Below are 20,567 nucleotides of genomic sequence, written 5' to 3'. Positions count from 1 at the left end.
TTGTGCAACCAATCTCCAGACCTGTTTCATCTTGCATAACTGAAACTCCCTCCTCCCCTGGCAAACACCATTCTACTTTCTATGAATTTGACAACTCGAGATACCTCCTACAAGTGGAATCATATAGTATTTGTCTTTTTGTGACTGGCTTATTTCACTTAGCATAATGTTCTCAAGGTACATGCCTGTCCTATTACAGCAGGATTCAGAACCTCCTCTTTTTTTTTTTTTTTTTTTTTTTTTTTCTGAGACAGAGTCTCACTCTGTTGCCCAGGCTGGAGTGTGCAGTGGTAGTCTCAGCTCACTGAAACTTCTGCCTCCCAGGTTCAAGCGATTCTCCTGCCTCAACCTCCCAAGCAGCTGGGATTACAGGTGTGCGCTACCATGCCTGGCTAATTTTTTTGTGTTTTTAGTAGAGATGGGGTTTCGCCATGTTGGTCAGGCTGGTCTAAAACTCCTAATGATCCTCCCACCTCAGCCTCCCAAACTGCTGGGATTACAGACGTGAGCCACTGCGCCTGGCCCCTTCTCCCTTTTAAAGGCTGAATAATATTCTGTTGACTGTGCGTACGTTTTGTTTATCCATCCTTTGCGGACCACTTGGCTTGCTGCCCCCTTTTGACTGTTGTGAATAATATTGCCATGAACATGGGTATACAAATATCTCTTAAGTCTTTGCTTTCAGTTCTCTAGGGTATATTGCCAGTAGTGGAAATGCTGGATCATATAGTAATTGTATTTTTCCTTCTTCTTTATAAGTTTTGTTTTTTACCTTTGCTTCCTGAAAGAAAAAGAATGGACTGCCTTTCAGACTCCTCCCCATCTTTTCTTGAAGGTTTTCATTACATCACTGCTGCCTTTGATTCTTTCTCCCCTTCCCACCCTGTGCACATAGACACACAAAAAGGTTGTCAGGAACCAGGAAAAAGCAATCATTGGCATATATGCTTTCAGGGTTCTGAGCAGCTCTCATGCAGCCATAACCACACCTGGACCACTTTGCCAGCAGGACATGTGCTGCTTGTAGCCTGAAGTCTCCCCAAGCTCCGCATCTGTGGAAACACAAGGCCTGGCACCCTCATTGCCTGCCTGCCACCTGAATAGGCAGTCCCATCCCTGTGCAATTTAATGAAGTGGTGGAGAGGAAGATGAGTTGTGAGAGCAGCGAGCTGGTGTCCTCCTTCCAATATAGCCTTGGAGAGCGTGTTGTAGCTCCAACCGTAAGGCTTTATTCCTCGCAAAGACCCCCCCCCATCCTTGCTACCATCCACTCTGCCCTGTGGTCTCCACCAGTGGGGGTGGGGAGGGCTGGGTGGGATGCTTTGTCCTCCAGCCTTCGTAATTTACTTATAAATATTCTGGTTCTGCATTGACATTCTCCGTGTAAGAAGACAGGAGAGCAAAAAAGCAATATGTTGAAAAGCTTGTATCTATGGAGACTGGTGTTTTTTTTCTCCAAATTAGACTGAAACCTCCTTAAATCTATATAATTCTATTTGCAGAATGGGCCTACCATGCCTTGTGATGAAGACTGGATCTTGGTCATTAGTTGCTGGTGGGGCATAAATGAGGTCCGAAAGACCCAAGGGAGGGACATTCTCAATATTTGGAGATCAAAATTATGTGAGTGGAGGGGAGCCTGGAGAAGGTGGCTGTAAGTCGAAATCCCTACTGTGCTAGGATGTTAAATCCTTTTGTAAGCCAGAGGTTCCTCTGCTGATGGCCAGGAGGATGGAGAGTCAGCAGAGATAATGGAATGCACAGGGACTCGTGCCACAGCAGGTGACTCTTAAAGGTAGATAAATAAGTGGAAATAGGACTAGTCTTGCTGTTTCACATTTTTTAAAGCAATCCAAAAACACCAGTACTTTCAGGCCAGTGTAGCTCATATTAAATGAGGCTGCCAGAAAATGAAGAATAAGGGACAACATTCATTCATTCATTCATTCAGAAATAGATTTTATTTTTAAGAGCCAAGAATCCAGTGCTGAGCAAAACCAGACACATTGTCCTTAAAGAGTCTACATGTTATTCAATTCCTTTAATTCCTGTGCATAACTGAACATGTTAGATGCCTACATTTTCCTGAAGGTAATAAATAGTTCAATTATTTTGTTTGCTTTGATCCCATTACTTTCATATAAGTAATAGAGAAAAATCACATAAACACATTTCTTCTGGAAATAAGTCAGTTCTTGTTTTAATCCATGTTAAGTTTTTGCCCCTCCCATCTGCAGATCCCTGGGCTCTCTTTGACTCAGTGTCATATGCACAGCTTTTCTCCACCTCCTGGGACCAAGCTTCTCTTTTTGTCTGCAGGGGCCCTGTCCTCTCAGGGCAGCTCGTTTTTTATCTGATCATCTTTTTGGTTTGGGTCTCCTATGCCCCAGCCAGAGGAACAGGCTGTTTATTCCTGTTCAGCAGGGTTTCTTTTTATTCCCAAAGGCATTATGGGATGATCCTGTTAGCAGATGATGATTGCAGAATCAGAGAAGTTCATGCTGCTCCACCCTTTGCGCTTGTGTTTTATGCTGGGTAGAGAGAGAGGATAGCGGGACCATTGCTGAGTTCTGTGATACCCTCTTCTTTGTGGGACGCTCAGAGAGACCTGCGGTGTTTCTGTGGTGGGACCAAATTTTGCTCCCTCACTCTGCCCGAGTCCAGTGCATCTGCCATTGCTGGTGAGTCGGAAGACCCCAGTGGAGAATGGCTGTTGGCTTCTTATACCTCCAAACTCTGTATGTATTCACGATTTGTTTTCCTTTTTTTAATTTTTTTTTTTTTTTTTTTGAGATCGGTTCTTACTCTGTCAGTAAGGCTGGAGTGCAATGGCGTGATCGTAGTTGACTGCAGCCTCAACTTCCCATGTTCAAGTGATCTTCCCACCTTCATTTCTCAAGTAACTAGGACAACAGGTGTGCACCACCAAGCCTGGCTAATTTTTGTATTTTTTGTAGAGGTGGGTTTTCATCATCTGGGTTTGCCCAGATTGGTCTCGAACTCCTGGGCTCAAGCAATCTGCCTGCCTTCCAGAGTGCTGGGATTACAGGCATGAGCTGCCACCCTCAGCCTTGTTTTCCTTTTTATACATTCTTAGAAGTGACATTGTTAGATCAAAGAGACTGAGAAATGTTAATGCTAACTTTCTGTTTTTCAGAATGGTGATACCGAGTTTGTTCTCAATCAGCTTTGTGTGTGAAGGCCCATTTCCCTAAACTCCAACAATGTAGGGTATTATATGTGAAAATATTCCCTAATTTGATGGGTGAAAATGGTATTGTGTGTACCGGTGTTGCTTTGATTGGTAAGGGGGTTACATTTTGTTTGCGATGTTTTAGATGTTTCAGATACATACAGAAATTCGATGATTATAACAGGTGTTCTGTACTGTTCCTGCCTACAGATCTCCGCTTGCCTGGCTGATGCCAAGGTGGAGTAGGTTTCCAGGTGTTGTGGTGTGTTCTTGTCATCGCTTTTGGAGGATGTGCTTCAGACTTGGTTTATGACTACAGTCCGTTCGGTGCTGTTGGGGTCATGAATCCTTGCAATTTTTTGTTCTTTTCTTGTTAGTATTATAAGGGGCTGTGTGAGTCAGTTCCTTAAGGGATTTATGGAAATACATGGAATTGTAATAGGGACCATATTTTATGACTCTAAAACTAGGATTGCTGATTTTATGAGAGTGAGTCATGTTTACAGGGACCATAGGATGGGTATTTGAAATGTGGACTGTAGTGGGAAATCCAGAAGGTCTCATCACCACCAGGGCCAGCATTCCCCACACTCCTTAGACCACAGGTTCCCCAGCACAGTTGTTCCATGCAGAAACTATTCCATGGTGAAAATCAGTTGGAAAACACCAGCTTATACCAGGCCGCATCTTTATTTTATTTGAATTTTAGCTGCAGGATTCTCAGGATTTAGCACAATGGTGTGCTCTGTTGACCTCAGAGGGATTTTGAACATGGGTAGAGTTTTCCAAATGAAACTTACTTTGGAGGCGGCAGGGACTGTTGAGGGGAGACAGTGCCTTTTGAGGATGTGAAGAGCCCATACCAGGAACAGTTTGGGAAATGTGTCATAGGAATAATTAGAAATTCCTGCATGGCATGAACCCACATTTTCTGAAAAATCAGAAATGCCTTTTCAGTTGTGACATAATAGAGTATTAATATATGTAGACAGTTTCTCCTCTTTCCTTCCTTTCTTCTTCCTTTCTTCTTTCTATCCTCCCTCCCTCCCCCTCCTTCCTTCTTTCCTTCCATCCTCCCTCCTTCCTCCCTTTCTTTCTCCATCCCTCCCCCTCCCTCCTTCCTTCCTTCCTGCTTCCCTTCTCTCCCTCCCTTCCTTCTTTCCCCTTCTCCCTTCCTCTCTTCCCCTTCTCCTTCCTCTCCTCCTCCTCATCCTCAACCTCCACTTTTCCTTTTGTATTGAAGTCTATTACTTTAAGCTCTTATGAGAAAAAGAATGACATAGCTGAAAACTCGGGTGTTAATTATCAATTTTTAAGAACTGATGAAATGCCATAAAGCTGAACAGGATGGGCTATGCAATGGCCATCTAATACCTGGCTATAGAAGATCAAAGACAAGAGAGAAGGAGGTGACAGGGGCCCATCAGTCAAGTGCTTTAAACTCTTTGGTGGTCATGGACTCCTTGGTAAATCTGAAAAATCTCTAAGCCTCTCTACTTGTCTGTGTGCAGGCACATGTGTGTACAGAACAAATGTTCATCTTCTTACTACCCAGAATTAATAACTTTTGGCATTTCATCGTATTCACCTTTACTCTATTACCTTTAAGAAATACAACATCTGGGCCCAGCACGGTGACTCACGCCTGTAATCCCAGCACTTTGAGTGGCTGATGTGGGCGGATCACCTTAGGTTGGGAATTCGAGACCAGCCTGACCAACATGAAGAAACCCCGTCTCTACCAAAAATACAGAATTAGCAGGGCCTGGTGGCACTTGCCTGTAATCCCAACTACTCAGGAGGCCGAGGCAGGAAGATCTTGCTTGAACCTGGGAGGTGCATGTTGTGGTAAGCTGAGATCATACCATTGTACTCTAGACTGAGAAAGAAGAATGAAACTCTGTCTCAAAAAAAAAAAAAAAGAAATACAGCATCTCTGGCAAAAGAAGTCTCCTCTAATTACTATCATTTAAGCCTAACTCCTTCCCCTTCCTCCACCTTCTTCCTTAAACACACACATGCACACACACACACACCCCAATCCCCTCCTGAGGGTCACCTTCTGGTTTTACTATTTCATATGCATGAGTGCCCAGGAAGGATATACAGTGCTTTTGTGTACATTTCTTTAATTTGCATCATTGTACATAATGTACATGTGCACAATACTTTTAAAACATAAGGCCTCAGGCACTTCCTGGACGCTGGAAGCCCATTTCTGGACTCCTGTATTGAAGGAAGTTGGGACTTGAACTTGCAAATTTTCAGAGTGACAGTGGGAGGTGCAGCCTGCAGGTGGATTCCTAGGACTGGAGTTGGGAAGGAGGTGTCTCCTGAAGCTTTCATCCAGCCTGGGGTGGAGCAAGGCCTCTGGGGCCTCTAGGATCCGGTGCCTAGCATCATTCTTTTCTGTATCTTTCCCTTGGCTTTTAACACATACTTCTTCAGAGCTCCTTGTCTTTGGAGATGTATTTTCCTGTTTCTTCAAGCTGGACTGTAAACTCCTTAAGAGTCAGAACTTTGGATCTTGATTTCTTCCCTTCTCCTGTTAGTGCCTTATCTAAGAAATATTTTGTAACTCTTTTGTTTGGTTGTTAAAAGCATTGTGTAGTAGACACGTTCATTATGGTGCTTGGTCTTTAATTTTCCAAAACTAAACTTGAGGCATATGAAGATAAACGGAGCAAGTTAAGCCAGCTAGGAAGCTGTAACGTGGGCTTGGGTTTCCATTTGGCATGCATCTGTGACTGATGTGATCAAAGCTTTCCTGTGCCATCAGGGGCTGGCAGACGGTGCAGGTAAGTGTAGACACACCTTTGCATACCTGCTGACCAGGGCATTCATGCTCATCCAGGTAACTAGTCAGGGAAGAGAAAACTCACGTAGGGGCTTGGATGGGCTTGGAGCTGCTCTCCTGAGTAATATAAAACAGGCTAGCAGGAGTCCAGAATACACTGCAAGCTGGGGAGAACTTATCTCACCAGGGAGGAAAATAGAGCCCCCGTGAACCTGTTTTATATTCTGTTTGTACAGCATGCACGTTTTTAATGTGCATTTTTATTTTAGTTTACAGACCCTTCCCCCTGGCACAATCAGAGATTATTCAGAGTCTCCCCTGCCTGCGCTCTCTCTGATGTGTGATGTCAGATACTGAATGTATTGGAAGCCTTTGCATGTTTTTATTTCTCATGGTTGGACCCATAAGGTTGTTTCCCTGATCAATTGCATGTGTATTACAGGAACACACATGAAACCCTGGCTCTGTTCTCATAGGACTGGAAAGTGTTTTGACATTTAGAGACAAAGGGACATGGCAAAATCTGGCACCTACAATTTGATTTTATAGTTTTAAAAACAATGCCTCAAGTGGTCGGGCAAGTTCAGGCTGACTTGCTGTGTGTTCTTCAGGGTCCATGTGTGTCAATAGTTCATGACATGATTTTTACCATTTGATGGCTGGTCTTACATATAATAACATGTATAGAGTTACATATAATATCTCTACCATCATCACTGATTTTCCTATCACAGAGAAGGGGGTAAAACGACAAAATGAGTTACTCAAGTCACTATTTTTTTTTTAAACACTGAAAGATCCAAGAAGACCAAGCAGGTACAAAATGATCAGAGCGTTCTAACCATTAGAATCATTCAAACCCACTGTTATTTGTCTGAAAGCTCAGACTCTGGTATATCCTTGGAAACATTGCAAAGAATAGTTCCTCAGCCAAATCATGGGGTGTTTTTTTTTTTTTTTAACATGTTCACATTTCCTGTCAGTGTTAAGTGTCGAACTGCTTTGAAGGCTTGACTTAGGAGCTCCACACTTAAGCCTGAAAATGAATGTAAATGCTGTAAATGCTGGTTCTGCTTCTTTGGCGGGGAAAGGGTGCTTGGGCATAGTGTGAAGTGATCATGAGTAGTGCTGGTGTTCTGGTCCCATGTTTCGGGTGCTGCAGGCACCCAGGGTGTCAGGCCCAAACCCTTTAAAGCCACAGCTGAGATACCAGAGCCAGCTCAGGCCTTGCCCTGTGAGGTGGGGCGTAGCCTGGGGGACCCGGTGGACTAGGAGCAGATTATGAGACTGGGAGGGACAGGAAAAGGAAGTGTCCAAAGGGAGAGAAGAATGAGGGTCATTGGGCCAGGGCCCGGGAGGGGTGCGTCAATTGTGCTTTGAATGCAGGGAGGGGTACAAGGTCAGAAGCTGGTTCAGGGGTGGTGAGACAGGGAAAGGGAAGGGGAAAATGCTGTTTGCAGGACCAGGGAGGAGATGGAAAAGCCAATATGATGGGTGCAGGAAAGTAGCAAAAGGGAACATTCTGCGTCCGTGCTGGGCTGCTGTTCCAGGCCACAGCAGGGTCAGCCCTGAGAGGTCTCTGCACACCATGGTTGTCAGTGGCTGATCACTGCACATCTCAATCCATCCTAGTTGCTTAGTGCTCTGTGGGAATGGAAGTTCTTGAGGACACCGATGTCAGCATCAGCTTTCTCTAAAGAGTGCCCCTGGCACATTGGTTGGCCCTTAAGAAATTCTTGCCATAAATAGGTTTTCAAAGACTAGATCCTGAGGCTTGGTCGTAGGTTCTCTCTGCTTCTCTGATGGTTCAGCTGCAACATGGAATGACACCCAGGTGCAACACGGCAGGAGGAATTGCATGTATGGTTGTTTTTAAATTGAGTCTTTAAAAAAAAATCACTATATGGCTTTGGTTTTCCATATGTACTACACAGTGAAGTCAGAATAAATACCTGGAAAGAAAAATAAAGTCAGGGCTTGGATTCTGAATTGAACCCAGGGTCATCGGGTGACTCGGAAAAGTTAGTCTCCATTCCTCTTTGGTGTGTTTGTCGCCTGTGAGAGGAGTTTGCAGGTAGGAGCTCTGAGGTTTCTATCAACTTTGCAAATACCTTTGGAATTATGTTTAGTTGTAGTCAACATTCAACCAGGCAGTGGGGCCCTGTGGGACCCGAGAGACCAGGGTTTGAATCTCTGCTTTGCCACTCTCTAGCTTTGTGACCCTGGAAAGTTACCAGATCTCTTGGACCCTCAGGTTTTCTGTCTGTAAAATGGGAAAGAGTCTTGGTAAGCATTGAGTGCCTGAAGCTCGTAGCTTAGCCTAGGGCATAGCATGGTATGAGCACTGAGTCACCCGTGCCAGCTCTTTTTTTTTTTTTTTTTGAGATGGAGTCTGACTCTTGTTGCCCAGTCTGGAGTGCAATGGTGAGATCTTGGCTCACCACAGCCTCCACATCCTGGGTTCAAGTGATTCTCCTGTCTCAGCCTCCCGAGTAGCTGGGATTACAAGCGCCTGCTACCACAGCCACTTAATTTTTTGGATTTTTAGTAGAGTTGGGGTTTCACTATATTGATCAGGCTAGTCTTGAACTCCTGACCTTGGATGATTCACCCACCTCGGCTTCCCAAAGTGCTGGGATTGTAGGTGTGAGCCACCATGCCCGGCTGCCAGCTCTTATTAGGAGTATTCACTGGAGTGAAACATAAGTCACTGAGAAATCACATAGGTACTTCCTGGGCAAGCATCTTCTCACACATTGCCGCTTATTCTCCCACTTCGCCTATGAAGAATAAGGCTTCCTCTTCCATGAAACCTTCTGTGAGTTCCTGCCCTCCAACCAGAGAAAGGCCACTGAACTCTGCTGGCGTTGGAGATTTGTGGTACTCCTCAAGAGTGGATTTTTTCTGTCTGTGCTGTCTTTACATGGCTCCTTTGCAGATCCACCTCCCTCCCTAGATTACCTGAGCTTCCTTCATGCAGGCAATGGACATGTCCACCGGCTTTTCTACCACCACGCACCTCCCTGAATGGTTCTGTCTACCATTCACCTTCTAAATGTTTTGTTGCAGTAAAATCAAAGTGGTTGGGGAGAACATCTAGGAAAGCGTTTAATGTAAATTGGAGGGGCCCATTGGCACAGGTGCCGTATTTCCCGGTGGTTGTGGCTGCCGTGTTGCTCTGAAGCCAGTGACCTGTACGGTCTTCTGCTGTGGCCACTCTTGCCCCAGAGACATGTGGCTGTCTGCCCCCCACAGCCTATGAGTTTGGGTGACAGACAGACACCATAAGGCAGAGTTTAAGCCTCTCTTCCAACGTGGCAGAATGAGATGCTTTTTCTCTTTATTTTCCGAGAATCTGAGCAGGTAGATTCCTCTTTTAGGGATAAGTCTGGGAGCTCGAAGTATAGAAGACCCTGAGATAAAAGATTTAAAATTCAATGTTGTTTTAAATCAAAGCAGGTTAAATAAGGAACCAAATAATTTCCAGAGTAAATGGCAAAGAATAGACCCTGCTGTAAGTGAAGTAACGTGCAGATGACTTCTGGTTTTTTTTTCCTTTCCTCTTGAACTTGGGATCCCTGCATATCACAGACAAGCATCAAAGCCCAGGATTCAAATCTGTTACTGAATCCATTCCAGAAGAGTGGGGAAAAGCTACCAATTTGTCATCTGTTAGAAAATTTCATAACCTTTCTCTTTCTGATATTTTATACTATTATTCACTCGGCTTGCAATACTGCACCAGATTTGCGCCTGCTCATTTTACTATGTGTGCACGGCTGTGGTCTTTATTTTATAAGTAAGGACTGTCTGATTGAGTTGGCAATGCCGAAGTTGCTCACCCTGCAAAGTCCTCGAGTCAGGCTTTCCGTGGTGTGCGGTGGCTATTTTTGGGTATGGTCAGGAGGGAGCCTGTAAAAAACCTGAATTGTCTAATTCCCAGGGTGGTCTTTCTCTGTGGAGGTTGTGGTCAGCATAGCAGGCCAGTTTGAGAAAATCTCTTTTGTCACTTCCTGTGTGAGCTTGGATGGAGGAAAAAGGAATCTTCATTTCCTGAAGTTGCCAGTTTTTCTAGCTTCCCAGTAGAGCAGAAGTAGCTTGGAAAGATTTCGAATTTTGTTTTTCACTGGATATGCAAATATGTTTGAGGAATGCTGGTAATGGGCTTGTCTTGGGGTTTTAGAGTGAAGAAGAAACCACACATCATTTTTGACTGTATTTAATAAAGTGAATGAAAAAAGCCACCAACCAGGTGAGTGAGAGCGGGCACCATGGTGTGATTTAGCTCTCTTTCAATGACGGTGATTCTTAAAGACAACAACTTCCTTGGGAAGTCTTATTTTGAGGGTTTCACCAAATTTTAGCTCAATATTTAGTTAACACAGACGAATCATTATGGAACATAATTCTGTTTTTCCATTTTTATACAATCAGTCTAACATTTCCTTTTCAAATACAATACTCTTTCAGGTTTTGCTCCTGAGCTTTTTCTAACTTTCTATTTCTATTTCAATATTTTCTGCCACCCAGACATCAACAGATGGACAGGGACGTTTCAGTACCCCCCACTCCCGCCGCCCCACCCCCAAGTTCTCACGAGCAGCACACACAAGTGCTGAGTTCCGCCTCGCTGCCTGCTCCTTGGCACAGGCCTTTGATTCCTGAAATGCTCAGAGCAAACCAAGAAAAAAGAAAAGTGTTTCTCAGGTGAGCCCGTCCAAGAAGTTTTTTTCCTTAAAAGATAATTTCTTTTCCTGCCGCTCTTCCTCCCCACACTTTGCCAAAAAGAGTGGAGACAGACAGAACTCAGACTCTCCTGCAGGTTTTCTTCACTGTCATTTCATTCACCTTGGGAATGATGTCACCTTGGTCTGGCGGCCCCCCACCCATGGGTGAGACTGTAGGTGATAACTCTATGGGCTATACAGAGCTCGAGGGCAGCGCACGTGAAGCTGGACTCCTATCTACCTTCTCGTCCCCAGCCTGTGCCTTGGTTCTGATGCCTTCTCCTCATGCTTGCCGGCGCTAATAATGGAAATAGCAAAAAACGTCAGCCGACTACTGTCTGCATGTCGGCACTAGTCCAGGGAGTTTCAAAGGGATGTTTTATTGATTCTGTAATTGCACAGTAGAATGGACGAGCTGAACGGGACCTCAGGGCCAGGAAAGCCCCTGCTTCAGCAGTGGCTCCTGGTCGAGCCAGGGCTTGGGGAGAGCTCACCAGCAGTTGCAGCCCAAGGTGAAGTGTGTGCTTAACCCTTTCTCTACAGTGTTCCCCTTCAAGTTTCTTTTGTGTGTACCCGTGTCCAGGCCAAGTCTCTGATTGTAGAGATCACAAATGTCTGATGTTCTTTGAATCTCATGACTTGCTTAATTATTATTGTTTTATGACTCTGCTTCTTGAAGGGCTCCTTTCAAACCTTGGGCATGAAAGACATTTCATAGGGAACCCTCTTTAGAACAATGAGCTCTCAATAGGGACCTCTCATGACATTAAAAACCAGAAAGCAGGCCTCTGAACAAGCTTGTTAAGATACAGTAGCCCATTCTCTGCTAATAAGCTGATTGCTTTCCAAACCCGAAGGGGTGGACCAAGCTGTTTTGCCAAAACAATTGAAAATTAGCTCTGTCAACTTTTACTGCTGCCATATTTTGCACTGGCATGCGTATCTGTACTGTTCCACTAATTTGGTTAGAGCAGGAAACATTTGGAACAAGGGCTTTTTTAAAACCAAAAAGGGATGGCAGAGGACTCAACTGTGTCGCATTTGGAGGTTAGGCGGGCAGGAGACACAGCATTCAGAACTGCTTCGTAATATCTTCCTGATCGTCATGGTCCTGTCGGGCAAAATGATGCCCAGTCCTTTCTCACTGAATTCCTTGTTCTGAGAGGATATGAGGGCTTTGAATGTACATAAGACAGAATCATCATCCTACAGGAGGAAAGGGGCTCTTCCCTTCCCACGTAGTATTTATCTTGATTAAAAACTATGATAGCAGTGCCTGAAGATGGGACTTGTTTGTGACTTATTTTACCCTCCTCACTCCCAATTCCACTCTTTACCTCCATATAGAGGACTCTGAGCCCTATTTTGAGCTGATCTTTTTCTTGGAATTCGTTTTCAGGCTCCTGGAAGATATTTTCACAAAAAATCCCCCTGACCTTCATTCAGATCTCCACAGACGCATTTCTGAGATGGGATTTGCCATCTTTTCTCGTGTGCCTGCTCATCCTCCTGGGTTGCCTGCATTTGCTCATTTCATCCTCATCTGTCCAGTCATTCATGCCTCTTTATTGTTCTTGACCCCTCACCCCTCATGTTCCCTTAGTTCCGGAATTCTCTGGCTTCTGTCCATCCCCTTGTATCATTCTCCTTGCTGGACATCTCTCATTCTGGTCTTTGGTATGTTCTGTGCATATAATTGTGATAGCCTGAGGCTGACAACTCTGTCTTTATATGTCCCTCCTGAAAGAACCCAAATCATGTCACATGTGTTTGCTCAGAAACTTCAGTGGCTCCTTTTATTCACAAGAGAGCCCAGGCTCCCTGGCCCAGCATTCTGGGCCTTCTGTGATCTCCCTGCAAACTCCATCTGCGGGGTGGTCTCCAGTTCTAGATTACTCAAGCATCACTGACACCCTCCTCGCATGTGTCCCCACTCCTTTTGCTCTGTGTGAAATGCTTTCTCTTCCTTCCCCATTTTGCATCCATTTATTCATTCATGTATTCTGTAGTCATGGATTGAGTACTGTGTTTGTGCCAGACCCTGGACTATATATTAGATGTATGGTGGTGGTCCAAACAGCTGCGATTCCTGCCTTTGTGATCTGTTAAGGGAAGAATCAAATGATAAATAAACCAAGAGACATATAAGCATAAATTGGGATGATTGTATGAAAAACATGCATCTGATGTTTTAAGAGACTGCAAGAAGGAGACCTATTTTAGAAGGACTTCCCAGAAGGTAATTTGTAAGTAAAGTGTTGGAAGATGAGAGGAAAAGCATAGGGCATAGAATTGAGAAAGAGCCTTTTAGGCAGAGGAGACCTTGAGGTGGAATGAGCGTGTGTTGAAGGGATCAGAAAATTCTAGCACTTTCCCTGTTTAGTTCCATTTTTCCTTCACATATCCACAATCTCTCTCCTCTTATCAGAAACCGTATTTACTTGGCTCAGCTGGATTCATCTCTCCTTACTCTGTGCATCCATTCCACTTGGTCCTCTCATGAAACACTTCTCCTTTTTACCTCATACTAAATTTTTTGAATGAGTCTCCTCTGAATTCTTTGAGGTCAGTGACTATACACCATACATTTCCATGTTCGTTCCTGATGTCTTCTTGAGGAGAGACTCCCATCTAAAAAGAGTTTACAGGTCATTTGGTGATTTACTGGGGCTGCATATGTATTTAGGAAAATAACTTACCATTAGCCAGGAGTTGAGCTTACAGTGTTATTTCCCTTCCCTGACCCCCTTGCCTTATTCTTTCAGTGTTCCTAGGATCTTTTCAATCCTCAGACCTACCGGCATTTCCAGAGGAGTGCCTTGTTTTCTAGCTCTTAGGTCAAGAGGTACTACTGTCAGTTCATATTCTCTTTCCACATCCCATAGGATCAGACCTGGCATGATCAGAGGCTCATGCTTTGAGCTGATGCTAGGGTATTTTCAGTCCTGGGCAGAGACCTGGATGAGCCAGCATGTTGGTCAAACCCAGCTGGCCTACAGGCTGTGTTCTTAAACAGGCTACACTATTGATTGATGTGGTTCAGCTATGCGTGGATGAGTGTACATGGTTGGGATCCTGGAAATTTGCAAGAGTTTGAATAAGCTCTATTTAATAGCCCTTCATGTTGGATGAATGTTGTGGTAGAGAAAAAAATGAGGGCAAATGTTGTGATATTCATAGATACTCATAAAGCTCATGTTTTTTTTTTTTTTTTTTTTTTTTCAGTTTTTTTTTTATTGCCTTGACCAAATGAAATCTTACTCGGGCCCCCTCCCCCCACCTTTAAAATAAACAAAAGTTGAGTTCTTATGGTTGAGTAAGGGCATGAGTTCAAAGCTTTTCCTTCTTGTTTTTTTCCTTCAGTGGATACTTATTAAGCATTTATTTTGCCAGGGACTCTGCTGGGTGCTGAGGAGACAGTTATACCTCAGGAAGTTGAGGGACTTCCAACTCCGAGAAGTTGGTCTCCCCTCCCCACCCTCCACGCCACAGTGGCCCTTTGGAATGGGTTTTGGAAACCATAGTCTGTATTAAGAACAGTAAAATGGCTGGGTGTGGTGGCTTACGCTTGTGATCCTAGCACTTTGGGAGGCCTAGGTGGGTGAATTACTTGAGGTCAGGAGTTAGAGACCAGCTGGGCCAACATGGTGAAACACCATCTTTACTAAAAATACCAAAAAAAAAAAAAAAACCCATTAGCTGGGCATGGTGGTGCATGCCTCTGTAATCCCAGCTACTGAGGAGGCTGAGGCAGGAGAATTGCTTGAACACAGGAGGTGGTTACTGCAGTCAGCCAAGATTGGGCAACAGAGAAAGACCCTGTCTTAACAAAGAACAGGAAAATGAGGACACCTTGTAGATTATTATCTGACACTTACAAGTTAGTAGATTCCCGGTATGTTAATAAAAATTCAAAATCATGCTTTTTTTCTTTTTCTGAGTAAACTCTGAGAGTATGCATTTCCCTCTTCCTAGAAAAAAGCCTTCTCTCTTCTTCTCGATCACTCTTTACCTCTCCCAATTGCCTGGAGGTTGTTTCGTGAAAGTGTTCAGCTTCTCTGATGGCAACAGTGGTTTCTTGAAGGCCAGGGCTGTGTCCTCCGCTTTAGCTGACAGAAGCCAGCACAGCACAGGCAGCAGCGCTGGGTGAATTCTGAGGACTGCCTCTTCAGCTTAGCAGTGACACCAATCTTGTGTTGTTGGTGTTCCTATGATGTCTCAGAAATTAGTGGCAAAATTGGAATGTGGATTTTTGTGGATTTTAAAAACCTTCTGACACTTTTGGGTTTGATTAATACACCTCTGGAAGTTAGCTGCATTTTATGATTCTTAGGCATGGTGGTCTTCAGTGCTTCTTACAGAAGCACCTCATTTCCATGGTGTGTTGTGGTGGAAATACCACAAATTGAGAGTCAGGAGAGCCAGACATGGAATCCTCTTCTACCTGACTGTGGGCCCTGGACAAAGCACCTGTCTCAACTTGTTTCCTCATTGGTAACATTGCAAGGTTATGGTGGCGATTACAAATGAGACAGCGAGTGCTCCCTAGCCAGTGTCTGCAACATCGCCAAAGCTTGCAAAGATGGACGTTCTCCTTATTATGATCTGAAAGCCCAGACTGGGATTTATGATCTTCCCTGTTTGACTGCAGAGGAGGTGATGCCTCTGTTTGCCTGGTTGCCAGAATCATTGTCCCTTCCTTCCTGCTGTTGGTGAGATTATTGTTAACGCATCCCTCAGTGCAGTTCATTGTGACTTACTGAAAAAGGTTGGTGTTCTGGCAGAAATGTTAGCATTAGAAATGCGTCTAAGCCAGGCGAGACAGCTTGGGCCTATAATCCAGCGACTTGGGAGGCTGAGGCGGGAAGACCACTTGAGGCCAAGAATTCCAGAGAAACCTGAGCAGCATAAGGAGACCTCATCTCTAAAAAATAAATACATGCATAAAATAAGTAAGAAATAAAAATGGAATATATTTCTGCTGGTGCATCTTTATAGACTTGTGAGTAGATTTAGGGCCACTCATGAAATTATGTGACCTAAGACAAGCTGATTAAATACAGCTGAAGACATCGCAGGCTTAGCTAGATCACACATAGAACGGATGAGGTGGCATAATGACACTTCCCTGCCAGGGTTACGGAAGGGCTCAGTGAGGTTGGAGAAACAGTGTGCTGGGGGTGCAGGTAACATGACTGTGAAATTCGCACAGGCCAGCCTGGGATGCCCCTTTTTTGGCCTCATGGACAGGTACCCCTCTGGTGCTGGTTTGGTGGCCTGTGCCTCTTGTTCAGCTCTGCTCTGTGCCCCTGGTAGAACCATGTCTGAGCATGCCAGCCAGCAGGAGGGTGCTGTTTGTGTGAGCAGAAGCTGGTCTAATCCCGGATATCCTATAAAGTCGAGCAGTTTGTGAGGGGAGACAGAGGACACGCCTTTAGGACTAATGTGTTTTTCCTTGGCAGGAGTCCAAGGTGAACCTTTGTCTTTGCCAAAGGAACACCGCTTCAGGGCCTGTGACTCGGATGTTCCGAGTGGCTGGGTCGGTCTTGGGAGTGAGAGCCTGGAGCCTCCTCACTTTGGACGCACGCTGGGACTTGCTCTGTGATGAGCTTGACAAGTTGCCACAACTCTTGCATCTCTCTCTGCTTCCTCATCTGTGAAATGGGCTTAATAGCACCTAGGGAAGGAAGAACTTGCAGGTGTGGTGTGGATTCATAAATTCACCCTCAGTGAAAGCTTTGAGGATGTAAAACTGCCTCTGGGGACTTGGAGGTGCTGTAAACCTGCTGCACCAGAGAAACTGGCATCTTTAATGGGTTGCCTGTAGCAGCTGGGGAGCTGGAGGCCTCAGATTCTGGGCTGGGTATTGGGCTTCAGGCAGCTCTTTCCTGGCTCCTAAACGAATTTTAGTTTTCTCCAAGGAAATCTTGACTTGTCTTAGCTTAGACACGGGGCTTTGTATTGGAGTTTTGGTTTGTGTTTTCTCCATATGAAAGGAAGGAGTGTGTGTGTGTGTGTGTGTATGTGTGTGTGCACACGCGCGCACATATCCACCCAGAATTTGTAGGTAACTACTGAGATAAAAGAAATTCAAGGCTGACACAGCCAGGAGAGAGGGCATTCACCCTTTTTCTTCCATTGGTTAAGTCTGCCCCTAGATCCTTCTCTGAAGTGTGGGAGCTCTGCAGCACTATCAGTGAGTTCCTTTTCTGTTTAATTGGAAGGACTTGTTGCAGCTTGGGCGATTATTCTTTCTGGCTTTCTTTTCGATTATTTTCCCACACTTCAGATTCATTTGAAACAGGTTTTCAGCCTTGCTCAGGTGGAAACCTGTTTTAAGTTGTGGGCTCCCCTGACCTCACTGGAAGGGTGAGAAGGGGGTGAGGATGTGGAGAGGGACCCCACGCCCTCACTGCCCAAAGTGTGGTCCTCAAACAAGCAGCCGCAGCATCGCCTGAGTGCTTGTTAGAAATGCAGGGTCTCGGGCCCCACCCCAGACTGACTGAATCAGTCTTTTGTCAGGTGATTCATACACATTCAGGTTGAAGGAGCACTAGAACATTTTAGATCATATGTAGTTGATCGAATAGGAGTGAAAAGGGGAGGGTGGTTGTTGGTTGAGAAGTTCATGTTTATGCTGATGCTCTTGCATGCTGTCTCTTCTGAAGTGCCTGCATTCTCACTCCCCTTGACTTCTGACTTCTATATTGTCCTTGACTCGTGTTAGAAAGCTGTGAAGTGTGACTGAAACTAGCGGGTGAGTTAATGTTTCCTGTTCCACATCACACCATTAAGATGTCGCAATGCCTGAAAGCAAAAGATGTTCAGCCCTTCAACCGCGGGGTGACTGCAGACGGTCTTAAAAAGTTGGGCTGGGTTGTTGGACAGTTTCAAAAGGAAGCATCTCCTAAAATGATAAAATAGGAAACCGAGGCCACGTCAAGAGGGGATCAAATTATGACTTACCTTCTGAGCTATTCATATGGAGGTGCTCCATCAGCAGTTCAGAGGCAGCTGGGAGGCTAATCATAGGAGGGCCAACACTGGTCTGTTTTTGTTTAAGAGAATTATGGTAGGTGGTGCTGGTTTTAAGAGGAAGCCTGCCATTCTGAGAGAGGGTTTGGGCAGTGGCTGGGTTACATCATCCCCCTTGGATAAAAGAAGAGTCACGCCAGCCTTTCTTGGGCCAGTACGTCCTGAGACCAGCGGTCTCTCTGTTTCTAGTGTAAACTGTTCATTACGCAGGTGTCTCTGTCCTGAGTCGGGTGGGAACTGATGTTTGCATATTGCGGTTATCCTAAAGTAGGATGCCCTCCCATTTCTTTTCCTGCAATGGGGAGATGGCCATCACAATTTAGGCTTCTTTAAAAAAAATGTCAAATTATATAAATTCAAGATTATTTAGGAAATACAAGCCATTTTGGTCTCCTTATTGAATAAAAAGGTAACTAGATTGTTCTAGCACAGAAAAAATATTGAAACCATGTGCAGCTTTATTCTTTTTCTCTGAAGTTATGAGCAGGATATACATTTACCTGAGGGTAGAGGATGACACCGCCTAGCTCAATTCACCCTTAATGTGTTTAATTTTTTATCCTGATGTCAGAATCAAGGAAAATAATATTTATTCACTTTCCCCTGTCGTTTCTTTCTTTCTTTGCTCATTTTTACTTGTTTTTTTCCCCAAAGTATATGTCACTCAGGTCTCTTCTTCAGGAAACACCTACATTTGGGAATGATGGTGACAGATTTTCCTTTGCTGTGTCTGTCCCTTGCAGACCTACAGCGTCCTCAGGGACACAGGCATTTCTAGTCTCAGCTCAACGCTATCCTAGGGTGAGGCTCTGTGGTGTACTACAATTATAGAGCTCGAGAGGAATGTGAAGGAACTTAGAGTCTTGTGATTTCATTCACTGGGCCTAGGGCTTACCAGACATGGGTTAAGACAGGAGGTAGAACTCACATGGTAGCTTGGGCAGCTTGGCAAGACCCTGTCTCTACTGAAAATTAGCTGGGCATGGTGGCATGGACATGTAGTCCTAGCTACTCAGAGGGCTTAGGTGAGAGAATTGCTTGAGCCCAGGAGGCCAAGGCTACAGTGAGTCCTGATTGCATCATTGCATTGCAGCCTGGCTGACACAATGAGACCCTGTCCAAAAAAAAGAAAAGAAAAGAAAGACCAAAGTGAGGGAGGCAGGGAGGGAAAGAAGGAAGGAAGAGAGAAAAGGAAAGAAACTCAGATGCTTAGGGTCAGACAGGAAAACAACTTTATTCATAATCCTTTTGCTCATTACCTACTTTCTGATCCCCTTGGGTAGGGTCTGATTGTTTTACATACATATATGTAAAACGTGTGTCTATGTGTATGTATATGTTTATAGGTGCATGTCTGTATCTGTATATGTGTGTGTATGCATAGAATTGTTTTCACCATTTTAAGGAGTCTCATAATAGGAACATTGAGAATGCACAGACTTCATCTCCTGTACAGCTGAGGCCGCTGATGGTCAGGTGAAGTGGCCCCTGTGGCATCCTGGTGGGACTGGAGATCCTGCCACCTTCCCACCGCTTGCTCTCATGCTAGTCTCTTCACTCCTGGTGTGGCTAGACCATTGCCTGTCAAAGTCCACACCCTCATGTTTGCCTTCTCTTTATACATTTGTAGTGTAATATACCTAATATTTTCCCTCTAAATTGCTTTTTACATTTTCATTGTTATTTTCACTTAACATTTTTCATAAAAGGAAACTTCAGAATTTGGGTGTAAATGGAAAAACTAATATGATGGCGGGCCAGAAAAGAAAGAACACTATAAAAATAAATACCTAGCTACTAAAATGTGTGTGCGTGTGTGTGTGTGTGTGTGTGTGTGTACATGTATGTGTGTATTCTCATCCATTCACCACCAAAAACCATCCCACGTACCACCCGGGGTACTTGCAGCTCACTTTGGAAATGCTGAGTTTGACTAGAAACCTCCAAATCAGTTTGCAAATGATGTGGTGAATGGAGAGACGCGTCTCTAAGTGTCATTGCCCTTGGTACACTGGTGGTTGAGACTGAGAGTGTTCATGGAGATCCAGTTTCTCTCTTACCTGTTGAGAGCAGGTGTTAGGTATGGCCTTGAGTAAGACCAGCCCAGTTTAGTCCAGGGCCCACAGCCTCTGTAAATATCTACTTTTTTTTTTTTTTTTTACAGTTCTTCTGCAAAGGTCCAAGTTGTAATTGGGAATATTGTTTTTCCTTTCATTCCCCTCATGTGTCACTGACTTCTGATTCTTAAATTCTTAAGATACATAATGTTTCAAAAATACATAACTGATTGAATAGATGTTATATGTTTTCTTTTTCTTTCTTCTCTTTTCTTTTCTTCTTCTTTTTTTTTTTTTTTAGAGACAGGGTCTCCCTCTGTCACCCAGCCTGGAGTACAGTAGCACTCCACCGCAGCCAGAGCAGTGCATAGCTTACAGCAGCCTCAACCTCCTGGGCTCAAGGGATTCCCCCACCTCAGCCTCTGAGTAGCTGGGACTGCAGGCATGTGCCATCAGGCCTGGCTCTTTCTGTTGTTGTTGTTGTTGTTGAGATGAAGTCTTCCACTGTTACCCAGGCTGGAGTGCAGTGGTGCGATCCCGGTTCACTGCAACCTCCTCCTCCTGGTTTCAAGTGATTTTCCTGCCTCAGCTTCCTGAGTAGCTGGGATTACAGGTGCCCACCACCACGGCCAGCTAATTTTTTGTATTTTTAGTAGAGACAAGGGTTTCACCATGTTGGTCAGGCTGGTCTCGAACTCCTAACCTCAGGTGATCCTCCTGCCTTGGCCTCCCAAAGTGCTGGGATTACAGGTGTGAAC

The 20,567-nt window shown here is 44.7% G+C and overlaps 1 protein-coding gene across 1 annotated transcript in view; it reads left to right on the top strand.

The window, feature by feature from the left end:
- FOXP1 (forkhead box P1) overlaps positions 1–20,567 on the top strand; it is a 635,694-nt gene that overhangs the window by 148,797 nt on the left and 466,330 nt on the right. The gene's annotated exons all lie outside the window — the stretch shown is intronic.

The sequence above is a fragment of the Callithrix jacchus genome, chromosome 15 (genome assembly GCF_049354715.1).
Source record: "Callithrix jacchus isolate 240 chromosome 15, calJac240_pri, whole genome shotgun sequence".
NCBI classification, from domain to species: Eukaryota; Metazoa; Chordata; class Mammalia; order Primates; family Cebidae; genus Callithrix; species Callithrix jacchus.
Note: the sequence above shows the minus strand (reverse complement) of the source record. Positions and strands in the feature narration are given on the sequence as shown.